A 15,736-nucleotide genomic window follows, 5' to 3' on the forward strand; every position below is an offset into this window, starting at 1 on the left:
AGATGGTTCAACTAAAGACTTGGTTATGGTTTAAGAGTAAATATGTAACTTTCATCTTCTCTTTCTCATATTGGATACTTAACTCAATCATATGTCTAAAATCCTTCTAATAAAGTGAAATGTGCTTTAGTTTTTATGGAATTTTATGGTCATATAATTGTTTGTGTGTTAGTTTATCTATTGGGAAAGGTAATCTGTTGTTGTAAATTTTGCATAAGAACATTAAAGTTTCGACTTTGACGTCACCATAATGATAAAGAAACATGTGTTTTATAAAGCAGTTTTATGTGACTAGTTGTGTAGTCCAGAAGGATAATCTTAATTAAAGAGGAGAAACGATGGATCAACTTTATTTGTATTGAGAAGATTTTGGATGTGTTGTTTTTCCATGTAGTAATAGGATTTGCATCCTTTGTGAATTAAAGTTTTTCGAGGACAATTCCTTGATGGGGATATGAGCCTCTTTTGATTATTATAGGACACTGTGTTGTGTGTTTTCGACAAATTTTGTTTGATATTTGCAGGGAGTGCTTTTCATGTATTATGGATTTATAACTTATCTCATTTCTATATAAGGCTTACCCTAAAATATTTATTTTATTATACTTATTCTTTGTTTATCAAAAGAAAAAACCCAAGTTATAAACATAGTATAAAGGGAATATGTTTAAGATTTTGAGTAAAGTAGTAAAAAATCATGATGAGAGATATAATAAGACGATCACCACAAAAAAAATCCGTATTATCTATGGATTTTTATTCACGGATCTGAGTCCGTAGGTAAATTCAGCATTATCTACGGATATTACCTACGAACAACATTACCTACGGACACTACCTACCGATTCTGAATTCGTAGGTAAATTCAGCATTATCTACCAACTATTACCCACAGATCTTATTACCTACCAACTTTTACCTACGAATCTCTATTACATACCAACTATTACCCACGAATCTTATTACCTACCAACTTTTACCTACGAATATCTATTACCTACAAACTATTATCCACGAATCTCTATTACCTACGAACTATCACCCACGAATCTCTATTACCTACCACCTATTATCATAATAATTATATACATAATATTAAAAATATTAATATAATATGAAAAATTATAAAATCATAAATCATAATATTAATAATATTTAATAACATTAATAATATTTAATAATATTAATAATATTTAATAATATTAATAATATTTAATAATATTAATAATATTTAATAATATTTAATAATATTAATAATATTTAATAATATTAATAATATTTAATAATATTAATAATATTTAATAATATTAATAATATTTAATAATATTTAATAATATTAATAATATTAATAATATTTAATAATATTAATAATATTCATAATATTCATAATATTAATAATATTAATAATATTAATAATATTAATAATATTAATAATATTAATAATATTAATAATATTAATAATATTAATAATATTCATAATATTTAATAATACTAATAATATTAATAATATTTAATAATACTAATAATATTAATAATATTTAATAATACTAATAATATTAATAATATTTAATAATATTAATAATATTTCATAATATTAATAATATTTCATAATATTAATAATATTTAATAATATTAATAATATTTCATAATATTAATAATATTTCATAATATTAATAATATTTAATAATATTAATAATATTTCATAACATTAATAATATTTAATAATATTAATAATATTTAATAACATTAATAATATTTCATAATATTAATAATATTTAATAACATTAATAATATTTAATAATATTAATAATATTTAATAATATTAATAATATTTAATAATATTAATAATATTTAATAATATTAATAATATTAATAATATTTAATAATATTAATAATATTTAATAATATCAATAATATTAATAATATTTAATAATATTAATAATATTTAATAATATCAATAATATTAATAATATTGAATAATATTAATAATATTTAATAATATTAATAATATTTAATAATATTAATAGTATTTAATAATATTAATAGTATTTAATAATATTAATAGTATTTAATAATATTAATAATATTTAATAATATTAATAATCTATACCTATATATGAAGGGGATTCCCCTCTTAACTGCTCTTAATTTTTTTTCCTATTTTATCCTTATATTAATATTTAATTTTATTATTGTATTATGGTCATTGTGTCATTTCTCATTCCCACTTTAACTGCTCAAAATTGTTTTCCTACTTTATCCTTACTTAATATTTTGTTTTATCAATTTATTTTGGTTATTTGGACATTTTGGATTCTTCACTTTAACTTCTCTAAATTGTTTTTCTATTTTATCCTTACTTAATATTTTGTTTTATCAATTTATTTTGGTTATTTGGACATTTTATAATTTTAAAAGTTAATAAAACAGTTTTTTAATTTTACTTTATTTGTTCTCACTACTTAACTGACAGGAAAGTGGAGAGAAATGAGCTACTTTTCTGTTTTAAACTAATAGTCTTCTTTATTAAATAAGCGTTTTTTAATTTTAAAATTTTATTTAATTTGTTCTCATAGGCAGGTGAGTGGAGAAATTGGTTACTTTTCTGTTTTAAAACTAATATTCTTCTTTATTAAATAAGCATTTTTTAATTTTAAAATTTTATTTTATTTGTTCTCACTTAATGGGCAGGAGAGTGGAGAGATTGATACGTTTTATTAGAGAAGAGTGGAGAGAGAGGGGTGAAATGTGGGTTTATGCACGATTACTTTTTTTAGGCAAAAAAAAATTATATATAAGAAAATTATGAGAGAGGAAGAATATAGAAACATCTTAAAAACTATTGTCTGATGCTATTTGATATTCTTTCTACAGAGTCCCAAGTGCGCGCAAATTCAATTTTGGTATTCTTTCAACAAATTCAATTTTGGTGCGTTTTCTTTCATATTTCTCAAGCACAATAGGAAGAAAGAGATAGAGAAGAAGAAATCGAGAAGTTCCAAGCTGTGATGCTCAGCGTGAGCAAACACCTTCATTGTTTACCCTTCCAACATCTAAATGCAAGCGCACAGAGTCTTCCTTGGCTGCCACTATGCCTCCCGCCTCCTCAAAATTCTAATTTTTAGATTCTGAAACAGTGTATTACTCTTCCTCTTCACATTTCATCACAGCCACTTCCGTCTCCTCAATGCTTCAAAAACTCTAATTTTTAGATTCTGAAATGTGTATTGCTAATTTTCTTTATATTTCATCTCTTTTATTTATCTTATTTTGCTTTTCCTATTTCTTTAATATATACATTTTATTTTTTCCAATAGAGATGTTTAGTTTATTTTATAAATTAATAACTTCAATTTCTTTACTCATTAAGAATCACATTATTAAAATAATATTACATTTGATTTATTGTGATAAAAAAATATAATTATTTAATTATTTTTAACATATTTAATTAAATATATATATATATATATATATATATACCTATATATAAAGGGATTCTCCTATTTAACAGCTCTTAATTTTTTTCCTATTTTATCCTTATATAAATATTTGATTATATTATGGACATTGTTGTCATTTCTTATTTTCTCTAAAATATGTAATATATGTGGAGGAACAATTTTAAATTGAAATAGAGGTTGGAGACGGTTTTGAATTGAAAAGTGGTTACTTTTCAAACAGTTGCATAAAAAGAAGAATGTCTCTTCAAAATTGAGAGAAAGAAAAATATTAGTAGAAATACGGGAGAAAATGAACAGTTTTGAATTGGAAAAGTGGTTAATGTGTCTGACATTCTTAGGAAATAAAATTTGTAAAGAATAAAACACTTAGAATGATGATCAATTACTCGCATTGGTTAAGCCAATTCACACAAAGTATAATAATTTTACATAATAATGATAATGTCATTTTTTATTTATAATATACTATAAATTTATATTGTTAAGATAAATGTGCAAATACTAATATTATTTATTCAAATTTTAATATTAAACATAAATATATATAAATGAAAAAAATAAGAAATGCGGATACACAGGCGCTCACGCGCCTGTGTTCCCACTAGTATTTAATAATATTAATAATATTTAATAATATTAATAATATTTAATAATATTAATAATATTTAATAATATTAATAATATTTAATAATATTTAATAATATTTAATAATATTAATAATATTTAATAATATTAATAATATTTAATAATATTAATATTATTTAAAATATTAATATTCTTTAATAATATTAATAATATTTTATAATATTATTAATATTTAATGTTTAATTATATTAATAATAATAATCTTTAATAATAGTTAATAATACTAAGAATATATAATAATTTTAAGAATATTTATTAATATTAATAATATTAAGAACATTTAATAATATTAAGAATATTTAATAATATTAAGAATATTTAATAATATTAAGAATATTTAATAATATTAAGAATATTTAATAATATTAAGAATATTTAATAATATTGAGAATATTTAAGAATATTTAATAATATTAAGAATATTTAACAATATTAATAATAATAATGGTATTAAATATATAAATAATGTTATTAATTTTTATTTTATTAATTATATATATATATATATTTTGATAATTATATTCATAAATATAATAATAATCATAACATGAAAACAAAACTTGATTGGTGTAATGGTTAAAACTTCTATGGACATTCCTCAAGGACATAAATAATAATTGAAAAAAAAAATTTAAATAATAATTAAAATTTTAAAAATAAAGTATATTAATATTACCTACGGACTTGGAGTCAGTGGGTATTACCTACGGACTGTAGTTGGTGGGTAACTACTGTTTTCGTTACCCACGGACACATTATCCATAGGTAAATTACCGTCGCCTACATTACCTACGGATTTTGACTGTTACCTACCGATTTCTTCCATAGATAAATTGGACTTTTCTTGTAGTGGATATAGAAAAACCCACTTGTCTACAAAAATCGTAGTTTATAAAAAAGAAGTGATTTAGTCCCACCAAGTATTAGCTAATTTATTTGTACAAAAGTTTTCTTTTACATTTGTTGTTACAATTTGAAGGAGTCATACGGGACGATTTTTCTAATTTTTTATTAAATAATATAAATTTTTGTAATCTAATCATGTTCTGAAGTTTATATAAGGTAGTTTTATATTACACTTTATTTGTTAAGTACACATATTTTTTAGGTAAGACAAGAATAAGTTCATATTTATTAAAGAGGTAGAAAACTAAAAATCTTATGAATAGATCCATAGAAATAAGTAAAGTACTAAATAAATTAGTGACTCATGTTTTAATAATTAGATTTTGGCAAATGCATAGGTTTGATTAATTCATATATATATATATATAACTTTTAATTGTTTGCAACTAAGTTTTGAACATTGATTGACTTAATTCACAATTGAATTTGTTGGAAGATGACTTGAGTAAAGTAAGAAAAGGGATAAAAACAAAATTTAAGAAACTCATTTCTTAAGAAGAAAACCAGTGCATTTGGCAGCATCATTGCAGGAACAAACTTGTGATACCATATCAGAATTGCAACAAAAATCTATGGTGTATCAGAGATATGGCAGCAGCAAAGTTAACACATAATTAAACACACCATAAAGTGCATAAATTACAACACATAAACCACAAATTCACCCCCTATTTGTCTTCACAGATAGACTAAGAGAGTGGATAAAACAAAACCACAAAACACACTCAAAGAGCAAGTTTCTACGTAACCAGAAAAGCATAAAACTAGAAAAATTTAAAGTGTGCAAGTGGAGAGTAGCAACAACAGAATTAAAGCTATCAATACAACCAAGATAACATAAAAGTCCAGCAATACAAATAGATTCTTTTTCCAAAAAAAATCACCTTTTAATGTGAAGAAAATGGAGTATGTTATTTGTCCATACCTTTGCAAAGAGAACCCCAATAGATTCACCAAAAAAAACATACTTTGCGATGTTCATTTGATCATATGAGACACTTACATAAGTTGAGAAGTGGAAACACACAAACTCTATTTATTTTTGAAGTTTCTCCTTTTAGCAACCATTGTGCATGTGCCTAGGATGTCTCTTGACTTTCAAAGAACCTTGCAATACATATAAAATTGAAAAGTGCAGGCACAAAGACTATCTTTACTCTTGATGTTTTTCCCTTTAGCAGTCATTCTTCAAACCCAAAAGTGATTCTTGGCTGCCAAGGATACCTACAAGAAAAGATTAAGAAGTAAGATTTGGTCCCCTTTTAAATTCGGGTCCATATGCATTAAATGAAATATTTTTTATCATTAGGGACCTTAGAATTTTTAGGAACCCACTTCAAAACACCTCTAGGAACATTAAATTTTCTAACTTTGCAGAATCTGATAGAGTGGCCTTTTTTCATACAATAAAAGCATGAAACAACTTGTTGTTTCGACTTTTCAATCGATTTTTTTTTAAAAAAAGCTTGAGAAAGGTTTTGAAACAACTTTCTTCTTGCTGTGTGGATTAAACCCCAATCCAGTTTTGCCAAAAACACATTTTTGGGAAGCAAGAACAATTTCAAAGTTAGATTGGCCCTTCAAAAACTTATCCATTGTTTTCACAAGATAATGAACCTTCTTTTGAAGAGATTCACAATTATCAAAAAAACTTTTGAAGAGAGTTAGTCACATTTGTAAGAAGAGTTTTTGTAAATCATTTCAAGATTTTCAAAATCCTTTTTTAGAATTCTTGAACTCTTCTTCCAATGCTTTAACTCTAATTCTAGCCAATTATTCATGCCTTTCAATCTATTGTTTAAAAGGGCCATCCTGTTAGCTTCTTCATGAGTTTCATTGAAAGCATCAAGAAGTTGGATGTAACTTTCAAAAGTGATTCAGGTGCTGGAACTTACACTGCTTGTGTCAGAATCTCCCTTTGCCATCAAGCATAGATTTTTCTGTTCATCTCCATTTGATCTAGAGGAAGATATATCATTTTCTTGCAAATCAATTTCATTTGAGCCTTCATGAGTACTTTCAAGAATGCCCCACATATTCTTTGCATAAGCACATTTTGAGACCCTGAAAAACTCATTAGAATTTAGAGCAAATGTAATGATATTTTTGGCAATACAATCAAATTTAGCTCTTTTTCTTTCAGACTTAGTCCATTGGGACCAAGGATTTTTAATGAAAACATTATATTTTTCAATGGCATCCAAATTCCCCTATCAATTGATTCCATAAATATTTTCATCATTTTCTTCAAAAACTCATAATTCAAACCATAAAACAGAGGTGGTCTGTTAATTGAAGCACCCTCTCGAAAGAGTATTTTTTTTAACCATTAAAAAGGATTTTATTATCGAAAACTTGAATGACTTTCAAGACTAGCTCATGATGCCAATTGTTAGAATTAGAGGCCTTGAACAAGAGGGTGGTGAATTGTTTATGAAAGATTTTTCGCAAATGTTGAAGGTAGATTGAAAGCCAATGAGAAATCAATGAAGTAGAAATTAGTTCAGCAAAAACAAATATGTTTTTAATATAATTCCAAAAAATTAACCAGTTGTTTTTGCAAAACAATCAGTTGTTTTTATCAGCATTTATTAAAAAACAAAGCAGAACAAATTTAAAAGAGATAAGAGATAGAAAGATCAACACATAAAGTTTTATACTGGTTCACTCTTTACCAAGAGCTACATCCAGTCCTCAACTAATCACTAAGAATACACTAACCAATCAAAACCTTGATTACAGCACCCACCAAAGTGGTGATCTTGAACCCTTCAAGAACACACACCACCTTTGGCTAAACACCACAGACTTTATAACACCGTCTAAATCTGCACAACACCAGTCTTTACGGAATTACAAAAATCAAAAGAAAAAGAATGAAATACACCTGATAATTGATGGAAGAAGTTCCTTCATGTGTGTACCGCCCTGGTAGTCGGAAGTGATGACGTGGCACCAAGCTACAGTGTAGGCGTGTTGACAAGGCGCCAAGATGGCAGAAGAGGAGGAAGTCGGGGGCTCGTGAAGTCGCCAGTTGTTAAGATTGGCGTGTTCCGATCTTCAACATACCAGGCGATCGCCCAGTAGAAAGTGAAGTCGCCAGATGTAAACTCAGGCGACCAAGCGATGGGAGATGAAGGTGAAGCAGATTATGAAGGCGGCCGGCGAGACCACAGGGTTGGTGTACGAAGGCACCCTAACTCGCCAGTTCCAGTAAAGATCGCACTCCCAAGTTAGCTATGCACTGGGCAGTACCATGCGTAAATAACTTAGCCAAAAAGAGAATCAGAAGCAGCGCCCAAGTCAAGGAGGCTCCAGATGAAGGCACGTGTACGACTGGATGCGAGCCACGTGTCCAAGTCTGTAACTGCCAGGAGAGAGAAAGTAACCAGGTATATAAGAGTTCTCAACGAACTTTCTGAGGTACGCACGTTCAGATTACACTCTTTACGCTTGCGAGTTCTAGAGCTTACTGTGAGAGAGAACATTGCACGGTTCCTTGAGTTTTCCTGAGTGTTCTTGCTCTTAGTATTTGGTGGTTCCGTCACTGACTTGGGCGTTGGAGTGCGATCGGCCGCAGCGGCGCCGCTCTGTTCTTTTGCAGGTTCTTGAGGTGGATCTTGGAGAAGGACGGAGGTTTGAAGCGGTGCACACGTCGATCCTTTGACGAGGCAGGTTCCAACGTTCTGGTCAACAGGCAGGATCATCAGGCGCCCACCGTGGGGCCGTGTAAAACTTGCTCCCATCCACAGCGTGAGTTCTTGGAGGTTTTCGAAGTTTTTTGTGTGGTTGTGTGCTGGTGCAACCATCGTTCGCTGTTTGCTTGAGATTTGTCCGGTGTTTTCGCGTTTTCCACCGTTCGTTTGGATTTTTGTTCGGTGAAGTGAAGTTTTCTGCTGTTTACGTGCGAATTTGTTTGGTGGAGTTTGAGTTCTTTCGCTCGTTTGGTTCCTTTGAAGGTTCGCGGTGCTCTTGAGTTTTTGCAGAAGTTACGCGCAGTTTTCCCGATTGACCGCTGAATCGATCGTAGCTGAAGTAGGTGTTGTTCGCTGCATTCTGTGATTCGCTAAGTTTCATGAGAAAAATGAGAAGCAATCGTTCAAGTCCGGTTGCGCCCGTTGCTGCTGAAGGCGCCGCCGCCATGACCATGGCGCAGATGGCAGAGATGATGCGTTCATTGCAGGCAACTGTGGAAGCCTCGCGCGTAGAACAGGCGAGAATGCATGAGGACCTGGTCGCCTCTCGCGCCAGGAATGAGGAGCTTAGCAAGGTGACTGAGGAGCTGCGTCAAGCTCTTCAGGAGCAGCAAGAGCATTCTACTGCTGAAGAGGTTGCGCCGTCGTCGCCACCTCGTGTTTTTCCTATGCCTTTTGTTCAGGCGATTACAGACACGCCTATTCCTACAAGCGTGGTTCCGGTTAAGGCTGTTTTCACCGGCGTGGAGGATCCTGAGGCTCATCTCACCACGTTCCATACGCAGATGATGCTGTCAGGGGGATCAGACGTCGTGTATTGCAAGATGTTCGTGAGCACGCTCCAGGGAACGGCGCTGGAATGGTTTGTGAGCCTGCCTAACGGTCACATAACCAGTTTCCAACAGTTCTCTAAGATTTTCGTCGAGCAGTACATTGTGAATAAGGCACCGCCCAGGGTGTCTTATGATTTGTTTGATATAAGGCAGTATCAGGGAGAGTCCCTCAGAGACTACCTGAATCGTTTTGGGGTGCAGATGGTCAGATCGCCTGCCAAAGATGAAGAAATGCTGGTCTATGCATTCAAGAAGGGCGTGTTGCCGGGACCATTCTGCGAGGCGTTGATCAGGGCGCACCCCGCCACGTTTGCTGAGGTTAGGCGACTTGCGGTGGCCCACATCGCCGACGAGAGCGAGGTCGCCGAGAAGAGAGGAAGCGTGGCTCCCGCTAGGCCACGCGCCCAGACCAGGATCCAGCCGCAGAGGGTGCTGGAGACAGCAGCGGCCAGGAGGGATCAGAGGACTCGCCATCCTTATGATCCAAGGAAGAATAAGGGTAGAAGCCAAAGGCGCTAGCAACCAGCGCGCCGGGAATACAATCGCCCGCCTAAGCACAAGTTTGTCATGGGATTGGCGGATCTGATCGCCATTCCCAACATATCCGCTAGGTTAAAAGCGCCAGAAAAGGTGGGCGACAAGGTGCTGGGACCAAAGCCAGACGCCTGGTGTGAGTTTCACCAAGGCTTTGGCCATACAGTGGACTCATGTTTAGCATTAGGATACCAGCTCGACGATCTGGTAAAGAGTGGGTTCCTAAATGATTATTTGCTGGACAGAAGGACAGGGGGCGCGTCGAGCTCCCAGCCAGCAGGTGCTGAGGCTCAGCAGCACGAGATGCCTACGCACGGAGAAATCCACACCATCGCAGGGGGTTTCTCAGGAGGTGGATGCACCGCATCACAGAGGAAGAGGTACGCAAGGTCTGTGATGACCGTGGATATGTTTGAAGATCACTCGCCAGAAGTGGATATCACATTCACCAAGCAAGATCTCCAGGATGTTGTGCCTCATGACAACGATCCCATAGTGATCTCGTTGATAACAGCAGGAAGGAAGGTCCACAGGGTGCTGGTGGACCAAGGAAGCTCGGCAGATGTGATGTTCTGGCCGATTTACACGCAGTTGGAGCTACCCCTTGACCAGCTGAGGCCCTATGGAGGGTGTTTGTATGGGTTCGCTGGTGACCAAGTGGAGGTCAGGGGGTACATAGAGTTGAGGACAACGTTTACAGACGTGGCGGGTTCAAGAACGGAAAAAATCAAATACCTCGTTGTAAACGCTCCTTCGGCGTACAACATCCTGTTGGGAAGACCCACGCTCAACAGGATAGGTGCCATACCATCGACCCGGCACATGAATGTGAAGTTGCCGTCCATGGAGGGGGTGGTCATCACCATCAAATCCGATCAGAAGGAAGCAAAGAAATGCTATGAGAATAGCCTGAAAAACAAGAGATCGATGAGTTACGTAACAACCACCCTGCCTCCTGGTGTGAAGCCCAGATCGACGGTAACAGAAGAGATCGCCGGAAGGGATGTGGAGATGGTGGACGCTGAGCTGGGGGAGGGGAATGCTGGTCTGGAGGAGGAAGAGGCAAGGAATCGCCCTGAGGAAGCGAGAGAACTGGGAATCGCTAGGGCGGTGATCGCCAGAGAAACTAGACCAAAACCCGTCGAGCAGTGGCTCGAGAGAGAAATCGGGGGAAAGATCTTCAAGCTAGGAAGATCCCTGGAGGTTGAGCTCCAGGACCAGATCGCCAAGGTGATTGAGCGGCATCTGGACGCGTTTGCATGGTCCGCTTCGGACATGCCCGGGATCGATCCCGACTTCCTGTGCCATCATCTGGCTATGGACAACTTGGTAAGACCAGTGCGGCAAAGAAGAAGAAAGTTCAACGAAGAGAGGAGGCAGGCAATCAGGGACGAAACACAGAAACTCCTCGCTGCAGGCCACATCAGGGAAGTTCAGTATCCTGAATGGTTGGCAAATGTCGTGCTGGTGAAGAAGAGTAACGGGAAATGGCGCATGTGCGTCGATTTCACTGACCTGAACAAGGCTTGCCCAAAGGATTCGTATCCTTTACCAAGCATAGACGCCCTGGTGGATAGTGCTGCAGGGTGCAAGCTGTTGAGCTTCCTAGATGCCTTCTCGGGGTATAATCAGATTAGGATGCATCCCATGGATGAAGAGAAGACAGCCTTCATGACGGAGAGATCGTGCTACTGCTACAAGGTGATGCCGTTTGGGCTGAAGAACGCGGGGGCCACGTACCAGAGGCTGATGGATCGAGTACTTGCACCAATGCTGGGAAGGAACGTGCAAGTGTACGTCGATGACATGGTCGTGACCTCGCCGGAAAAGAGCAAGCACGTTGCAGACTTGGAAGAGTTGGTCACGACGATCGCCAAGTTCCGATTAAAGCTTAATCCAGAGAAATGCATTTTCGGCGTGGAGGCTGGAAAGTTTTTGGGTTTCCTCCTGAGTGAAAGAGGCATAGAGGCCAACCCTGATAAGTGTGCCGCCATCCTGGCGATGAGGAGCCCAGCTACGGTGAAGGAGGTTCAACAGCTAACAGGTCGAATGGCAGCCCTGTCTCGCTTTGTGTCAGCTAGCGGAGAAAAGGGCCATCCCTATTTTCAGTGCCTGAGGCGCAATAATAAGTTTGCGTGGACGAAGGAGTGCGAGGAAGCCTTCGTCAAGCTGAAGGAATATCTGGCGAGCCCGCCGGTCTTGTGCAAACCGCTGGTGGGAACCCCTCTCAGGTTGTATTTTGCTGTAACTGAGAGGGCGGTGAGTGCGGTGCTCGCCCAGGATCAAGATCAGGCTCAAAAGCCTATTTATTTTGTGAGCAAGGTGTTGCAGGGCCCCGAAACGAGGTATCAGGCCCTGGAAAAGGCTGCGCTAGCTGTGGTATTTTCGGCGAGGAGGTTGCGCCACTATTTCCATAGCTTCACCATTCTGGCGATGACTGACCTGCCCATCCAGAAGGTCTTGAAGAAGCCTGACGTTGCAGGAAGGATGGTGAAGTGGGCAGTAGAATTGTCAGAATTTGATATTAAATATGAGCCTCGAGGCCCGATCAAGGGGCAAATCTTTGCGGATTTCGTGGTCGAGCTCTCGTCTGAGGCGACGCGAGTTGAAGGGGACGACTTCCGTTGGGTACTCTCGGTGGATGGATCGTCGAATCAGCAGGGCAGCGGTGCTGGAGTCATTTTGGAAGGACCCAATGGCGTGCTGATCGAACAATCTTTGAGATTTGCCTTCAAAGCCAGTAACAATCAAGCAGAATATGAGGCGCTGATCGCCGGGATTTTGCTGGCCAAGGAGATGGGAGCCAGGGTGTTAATGGCCAAGAGCGACTCGCTGCTAGTCACAGGGCAAGTAACAGGCGAGTTCCAGGCTAAAGATCCACAAATGGCGGCTTACTTGGAGTATGTGCAGAAATTGAAGAGTTCCTTTGCCTCCTTTGAAGTAGTACATGTGCCCAGAGAACAGAATGCCCGAGCTGACTTGCTAGCCAAGCTCGCCAGCTCAGGCAAGGGGGGTAGGCAGAGGACGGTGATTCAAGAAACTCTGAAGACGCCGAGAGCATTTGTGGCAGATCACCTGGTTCTTTAGATAAGCAAGTCGACGGAGAAAGCAGCGAGAAGTCATAAGTCCCTGACGCAAGAGACTTTGAGATCGCCGAGAATTAGAGCATGTCGAGGAGAGAAGGTGAACATGACGCAGGTCTGCGCGATCCATGAGCCAGACACCTGGATAACACAGTACAAGCGATGCCTGGCAGATGGCCTTCTCCCACTGGATCCGACAGAGGCTAGGAAGGTAAAGAAAAATTCTAGCAAGTACACATTGATTGATGGCGATCTGTACAGGTTTGGGTTCACTCACCCACTCCTAGAATGCGTACATGGCGAGAAGTGCACGAGAATCATGGCAGAGCTCCACGAAGGTATATGCGGAAGCCACGTCGGGGGTCGAGCTCTGGCCGCGAGGACTCTCCGTGCAGGATACTACTGGCCATCGATGAGAGAAGACTGCAAGAAGTATGCCCAATGTTGCAAACAATGCCAACAGCACGCCGATTGGCACAAGGCGCCTCCCGAAGAGTAGAAGTCGATCTACAGCCCTTGGCCGTTTCATACTTGGGGAATCGACATCCTGGGACCTTTCCCGCTGGCGATCAGGCAGATGAAGTACTTGGTGGTGGCGATTGAGTATTTCACCAAGTGGATCGAAGCAGAGCCAGTGGCCCAGATCACCGCACACAAGATCGAAGGTTTCGTGTGGAAGAATATTGTGTGCCGGTTTGGAGTGCCCAAGCGCCTGGTGTCAGACAATGGGACTCAGTTTGCAAGCCACTTGTTGAAGAAGCTGTGCGAAGGGGTGGGAATTCAACAAGTGTTTGCATCCGTCGAGCACCCTCAGACGAATGGCCAGGTGGAGTCAGCTAATCGGGTGTTGCTGAGAGGTTTGAAGAGAAGACTAGAGAAAGCCAAAGGAAGCTGGGCTGAGGAGGTACCCCGTATAGTCTGGGCGTACCACACCACAGAGCAGTCAGGAACCCATGAGACCCCGTTCAGCTTGGTCTATGGGTGTGATGCAATGATTCCAGTAGAGATCCAGGAGAGCTCGCTGAGATTCCAGAACTTTGTAGAGGAAGACTCGAATGAAGAGAGAAGGCTGAACCTGGATCTACTGGATGAGGTCAGGGAAGAGGCGAGATTGAAGGCTGAAGCAGTGAAGAGAAGGGTCGAACGAAGATACAACTCGAAGGTGATGCCAAGACAGTTTAGAGAAGGCGACCTGGTGATGAGGAAAGCCCACCAATACGAGATGGAGAATAAACTGTCGCCCAAGTGGACAGGGCCGTTCAGAATAAACGAGGCACTCGGGAACGGCGCCTACCGCTTAGAGACATTGGAAGGAGGGGCGATTCCTCGTACTTGGAACGCCACGCACCTGAAGTTGTATTACAGTTAAGAAGCCTTGTAAGTAAAGACAAACGCGAAGTTATATTACAATGTCTCTGTTAAAACAGTTTGAAGGGGGCACTCTTTTTTCCCTAAGGAGGGTTTTTAATGAGGCCACCCAATAAAGAGAAGTTTTCGAAGTACAAGTTGTTTTAGATTGCGTGCCTGTTGTTTTCAGAAAGTTTTGAAGAAAGACCTTGTCACTTGTATGTGGCTTAAGGCAAGTTAAAGATATGTTGCATGCTTTCTAAAAAAGTTTTAAGTCCTCATCGTCTTTTGGCGATCGGAGGCACCAGTTAAAGTTTTAAGTCCTCATCGTCTTTCGGCGATCGGAGGCACCAGTTAAAGTTTTAAGCCCTCATCGTCTTTCGGCGATTGGAGGCACAAGTTAAAGTTAAAGTCCTCATCGTCTTTCGGCGATCGGAGGCACCAGCTAAAAGACCTCAACGCCCTCGCGCGTTCTGAGGCGAGTTAAAGACCTCCTCGCCGTCGAGCGAGTGCAGGCGAGGAAGAGCGAAAAGTCCTCAGTGTTTCTGGGGGCGAGGAGATGTAACCCCTGGGGCAATGTAGAGGCACCAGTGAAAAGTCCTCAGTGTTTCTGGGGGCGAGAAGATGTAACCCCCGGGGCAATGTAGAGGCAAGTAAAAGACCTTCTCGCCTATGAGTGAGTTCAGGCAAGATAAAATCCTTCTCGTCTCGAACGAGTTCAGGTATGGTGTTAAGGGTGGACGAAGTCTGGAAGGTGGCTAAGGTAGGTTCGAAGAGAACGCCTAGCCACCCGGTCTTTTATTCTGAAGTTCAGGAAGGTAGAGAAGGATCCGAAAGGCGCCTCTACCCCCAGATAAAAGAACAATAACCAAGGCATGAAGCCAGAAAGAAGCTGATATCGCCAAGAGTCTTTGGCGACCAGGAAAAGTTCAAGCAGCGGCGAGAAAGTTAAAAACCCATGCTGGTGAAGCAGATCGGGTGAAGAAATGTTTTAAGCCAGTGGTTGAGTTGAAGTTCGTTGCTTGAAGAGTGATTTTACGTTAAGGTTAATTGCCTTAAGATTACGAGCTGTGAAAGTGATTATTATTGCTTAAGGTTGGAACGGTTCGAAACAGTTAAGTGCAAGATCGGGCCTACAAAATTACTAAGTTGTTTTTGCTGAAGTAAAATTGCGTAAGGAAAGTTGAAGAAGGCAAAGAAATTGCAGAAAGAAATATAAAAGCAATTTT

Source organism: Phaseolus vulgaris, chromosome 8 (assembly GCF_051622355.1).
Source record: "Phaseolus vulgaris cultivar YP4 chromosome 8, ASM5162235v1, whole genome shotgun sequence".
In the NCBI taxonomy this organism is placed as follows: Eukaryota; Viridiplantae; Streptophyta; class Magnoliopsida; order Fabales; family Fabaceae; genus Phaseolus; species Phaseolus vulgaris.